This window comes from Cupressus sempervirens, chromosome 10, assembly GCF_028749045.1.
Source record: "Cupressus sempervirens isolate cs-2001-9-10 chromosome 10, ASM2874904v1, whole genome shotgun sequence".
NCBI lineage: Eukaryota > Viridiplantae > Streptophyta > Pinopsida > Cupressales > Cupressaceae > Cupressus > Cupressus sempervirens.
Window position 1 is genome coordinate 962,113,024 of NC_143127.1, and position 5,954 is coordinate 962,118,977.

Below are 5,954 nucleotides of genomic sequence, written 5' to 3' on the forward strand. Positions count from 1 at the left end.
CTCCTAGCATGTTACATCATTCAATCAACCATTAAACACCTAAATAAGCCCTTGATTAGAGAAGAGAGTGCTAGAGCAGTCAATAGGTCTAGCTTTCATTATTTGACGTGTGAGTATTAGAGGAAGGCCAAATCTAACCAATACAAAGAATTTTGAATTATGTTTAATATCTACAAGTTTTAAATGAATCATGATGTTTAGAATTTGTTATTTAATCCAAAATAAAAATTCTGAAAAGAAAGAAATGGATACAGTTCTAAACTGGATGGGTTTCGAAGAGCAAGAAAAGTAAAGAAGACAAAGTGCGAAGTGATAAGTTATTAAGGCAACCATGCCTGTGAGAGTGGGAAGGTGTGAAAAGCAAAGAAAAGTCATTTAACATTAATTTTTTTATTTATAATAAATAATTAAGAAACTATTTCTCTATTTTTTAATGAAACTGAATAGGAAGAAAAAGTATTTTTCTCAAAACATTCAAATTTTCATGCATTATAGAATGATAACCACAATTTAACAATGAAATAGCCACAATTGGAATAGTTTTTCTGGCTTGGGAGTTGTGACATTGATTGATGAGCATTATTTAAGAAAAAATTACCCATTCATATCTTGAAGACCAATGAAAACCTTTTTCACCTAAAAGATATAGAATAGAACAAAAAATAAGTTCAATGCAAATACGATGCCAACATAACCTTAAAAAGTCCCTCTAGAAAGAAAATATTGAAGTTGAATGAGACATGACTGGTCCTTTGAAGGCCAAGTGTAGGATGGCTTGGCAGTGGAATAGACACTTTCAGTAGCTCCATTAATGGTCATTTTTGGTTTTGCAGTAGTGTAGAATTTCATACTTTGGTGCAAGAGAATTGAATATTAAGTTCATAGCTGTGATCTACCCTGACCTTGTACACTCAAATATCATACAAATAAATATATGTTGCTAGATGATGTGTTATTTTTTACAATCCATGCATAAGCTGGAAACAACCAATGAGATGAGTTGAGGTAACCTTGATGATGTGTTTTTCTGTACAATCCATGCATAAGCTAGAAAAAACCAATGAGATGAGTTCATGTAACCCTATTCAATTCTTTAGGCTATTTGGATCCAAAGGTCATATAAAAATTGCATATAGTTGTCTAGATGAATGTTTGAATAAGTTTGGGTGAAAAACTAAACTCACTAAGTTTTATGTTGAATGTCTCAATGTAAGAGCTCATGTAATAGCAAAAATGTGTATTTATGTTCTATAATTGATAGTTCAAAAAAGTGAGATATATCAAGATTTGGGGGGAAGGGTTACAAAGAACATACCTTTTTGTTATTATAGCTAGTTTTGGCACTCTTGTAAGGATAATCTGATTCTTTATCAATGCCACCATTGGAAATGATGAAGGAGAAGGAACTATCCATGATTCCTCCATTGTAACCTTGGTTAGAGTTGTCACAGTCCACAAGTTCTTGCTTGGATAGGTATACTAGATTGCCAGTCATGATATTATTGATGCCTTCCACAGTATCAATTGTGTAGAAAGCACAACAACTCCCTAAAAAAATGTAGGACCCACTCAAAAACCAATTCTAGTAAAAAAAAATTAGAACAAAAATTCTATCTTCAATTCACCATTTTACATTGATTTGGAAATCCAGTACTGTAATTAGCATGTAGAGGCCTAACTTTAAAAAATGTAGAATTAAAAAATTGGCATCCACACACAAGTATCTCCCCATACATATAGAGGCAGACAACTCCCAATGTAGAATAAGGCAAGTAGCTCTCGATACACAATTAGGCAAGTAGCTCTCGATACACAACATGAATATATTAATCACACACCTTCAAAAACATTATATCTTTCTTCAATAAATGACCATACCAAGCCATCAAAGAGATGCACATGGAAAGCATAAAGACAACTGTTACAAATCACTGCTGACTGTAAATGCAGTACGTCCAAGGTAACTCATAGTAACCTTCACAAGAAGAATTGGTGATAGACAAAAAAGAGGGAACAAGGCCAAGTCACCAATAACACATCAGTTACAAAATAGACAAAAGGAGAATGTATAGATGTGAATCGATGCCATTCCAACAAATTTTTCAACAAATGTAACTAAAACTAACTGATGCTACCAAAACGATCATACTTGAAATTCTGACAACTCATGAAGAGAGTGAGTGAGAGAGAGAGAGAGAGAGAGAGAGAGAGAGAGAGAGAGAGAGAGAGAGAGAGAGAGAGAGAGAGAGAGAGAGAGAGAGAGAGAGAGAAATAGAAACCTCTCAATGCTAACTAGATGAATGAAAAAAGCCATAAGGGAGCTAGAACTCATATCAAGTAACTAAGAAGAACAAAGCATGATAGAAGAGATTATCATTACATAAAATTTTTGAGAATCCTTATTGCAAATAATTAAAGGTAACTGATCTCTCTTATACATACATAACTTTACCGCTTCCTCTATTCCAATGTAAAAGACATTACTAACTCAAAAATAGTTGTTGAATTATCTTCATTTTTTCCACAAACGTCATCTATCCAATAGGAAAGTTTCCTTACTCAAGAAAATGAGTATTGTTGCATTACATTTTATAATTCTTCCGATGATTTTATGTCTTAAATTTTTTCATCTTGATAATATATTTTAACATTTTAACATTTTTTTGGTTAATGATTTATCTTTTCATAGATACCCTTCATTCTTCCTCTTATCTGTCACATGGATATGACACTTCACTTAATGTTTTTTTGTTGTATGTATTAGAGAATTTATTTGTGATTATAATATAACCATGTCTAACCTTTTCTGGTAATCTTGTAATTTAATTTTTCTATCGATAGATGGAGTAGCAATGCTTGGAAAATGCCAATACACAGACTTTGCAGGTGCATGCAACTCTTTGGCTTATGGAGAAAGGCTTGGAGATAAAGTTCCTTTAGAATGAACTATTGAATGCTCTTTGAAATTTCTTGGAAAAGTTGGTATTCATTAGATGTCTCATTTTCCTAGTTGACAGACATATCAGGGTAATTTTAATATTTTTGCTAATTTCATGTGTTATAGACTATTTTATTTGTTAAGCATGTATAAGATTTCAAATCCTTATTAAATACATTTCATAGCTAATATTCTAGACAAAGTACCTAAATCAGATACAATTTCATTTATAGATTTGGAGTTTTCTTCCCTAAATCCCAAGAAATAGGTTTTAAAGTAGCTAAAGTTGAAAAGTGAATTACAAGATTATGGTGTAAGGAATAAAAATTCTTCTAATGCCGAAGCTCCCAAAAATAGTAAGCCTAAATATATTCATCTTTCTTTTCACTCAAATTTTGAGAGCACAAGTTCTACTATAATTGAATGTTACTTTTGAGTGTTATCTATGTATACTAGTCATTTGTTGACATCAATTTAATTTTAAATTTGTAAGCTTCATACAACCAAATTAAATTTATCTTTTAGCTTCCACATTATTTCTCTGATGGCACAATACTCCTCATGCAACTATAGTTTATGATATTGCCAACTGCAATCACATGTTTCTTATTGGCCTCTAAAGATAAAGAAATAGTGTTTGAGATGATGACTACATAATGCTTGTTTGAGTTCAATAAAAAGATAATCTATCTTCATACTACATATACATCTTGAATTTTCACATAACTTTTTCAATTGACATTCTCTTCCATAAGAATTGATGATACAATAAAAATGGGCTTCAAACAGTAATGTTAAGGGCCTTGATCACCATAAGATGCATAGGCCATTTTCTCATAACCCCAAAATCAATGGTTAAATAAATGAAGTGGTCTAAATTAATTTCATCTTTTTACTCTCTAAAACATGAAATAATTTAGAATATTGTACATCTCTATGCATAGTAGAGGAATATTGTTCTCCCTTTTCTTCACAAAACTTGTCCAAAGTATTGTACACTTCCATTTATGGACATCCTATGTCTTCTACAAGAAGTGGATATAATCCATTTTTTTTACCTCAATCCATCTATATCTTGGAAATTTATTTAATCATTTTTCTTTCATAAGCTTTTTTATCTTTTGTACTCCATCCCATCTGCCCATTGCAGCTTAAATGTTTAACATGAGAGCATAATCTCTAGTATCTGTAGGTTCCCTCAAAATTTTGATTTTCCACATGTTCTACTACATCTGTATTATGATAGATTCTACAAGTAGAAATAAGAGCTCCCCATATGTGAGAATTTGGCTTTAGTAGCATGTTCTTGATAAAATTATAGACCTCATATAGATGGCCAGCCTGACCAAGAAAGTATACCATACATTTATAGTGCTCCATATTGGGTTTGATGCAATAATATTTAACCATGCAATTGAAATTTTGCCAGCCTTGATCAATTTTGTCTGCATGACTACATGCAGAAAAAACAATAGTGAAGGTGACATGATCTGGTTTTAAACCTTCCTTTTGGATCTAATAAAACTTTGAGAGAGCTTCCTCTCCATGTGTGTCAATAACATGCACAGGAATCATTGTAGTCCATATGACCACATTCAATTTAGATGACTTCTCAAATACTAGGCATATATGTTGTAAACTCCCACATTTGGCATACATATCAATAATGGCACTTGTCACAAAGACGTAAAAAATGAAGACCTCTTTTATTATGTAATTTTGAATCTCCTTGCCCCACTAAAGACCTACTACTTGATAAAATGTAAAGAGAACACTTGCAACAGTGACACTATTAGGTTTTATACCTACTAGTTGAGCTTTGCAGAAGAAGTCTAGAGCCTCATTGGCATACCCATGTTGAGTTTGGAGTGCAATCATCATATTCCACAAGGATGTGTTTCTTTCATACATTTTATCAAATACATTTTTTGCACTCTCCTTATCATTGGATATGGTATACCTTATAATCATTACATTGTTTGAGATAATATTATTAGATGGCATTTTGACAAACACTTGACGTGAAGTCAATAGTCTTGTGTATTTGGAATACATGTAAATCAAAGCATTACCCACAACACCATCTATGCTAAGAATACTATTTTTTATTATATTACCAAGGATCTCCATCCATAGCCTCAAAGTTGAAAGTCGAGTAGATGCAGATAGAATACTTGAGATGGTGACAAAATTAGGTATCAAATATGTATTTTCCATTTGATGAAATAGGTTTATGGCTTTACTAAAACTTCCTTTATGGATGTGAGTTGAGATCATTGCATTCCAAGATACTAGATCTCTTTCAGACACTTTGATAAACAAATTGCTTGCAACCTCTAGACTCTGCAGCTTCCATACAAGCTTATGAGAGCATTGCTCATGATAATGTAAATTGAAAAGGCCCTATTTTGAATTATGCAAGCATGGATTTCCTTACCCTTTCAAATATTCTCTAGGAAACCACATGCAGAAAGGGCACTTGCAATGGTAATCACATCTGGTTTAACTCCCAATAGTTACATTTGACTAAATAATTTTATGGCATCAGCAAAGTATACATTTTGTACATAGCCTACACTAATTGCGTTCTAGGAAAATATGTATCTCTTGATCATTTTTTAGACATTTTTCTTGCTAATTTTATAGCCATGCATTTTAAGTACATATCCACAAGGGCATTCCCTAGAGAAATATTTAACTGAAGTTTGTTTCCAATTACATAAGCATGAATATCCTTGCCTTGTGACAAGTCACAAAAAGAGATAACACAGAGAATGGTTACAAAAAATGTGGATCATTCCCTCCTTACCCACAAATATCTTCTAATAATCCCTTATTTTTCATTATGTGAAATTATAGGCAGAGGAGGTAAAACATTTATTCTATTGATATAAAAATTGCATGTGTCTAATGAAAGCATAGAGGAGTAAGTAAAAATTTCTTCATATTCATTGGGGATCTACAATGTGAACATGAAATAGACTTTTAGAATTACACATGAAGCCCCAATTTTTAC

General features: G+C 32.2%; 1 pseudogene; it reads right to left on the bottom strand.

Moving 5' to 3' along the window:
• Positions 1-3,943: 3,943 nt before the first annotated feature.
• On the bottom strand, positions 3,944-5,717 carry LOC149537169 (pentatricopeptide repeat-containing protein At2g13600-like; annotated as a pseudogene).
• Between the last annotated feature and the right edge of the window lie 237 nt (positions 5,718-5,954).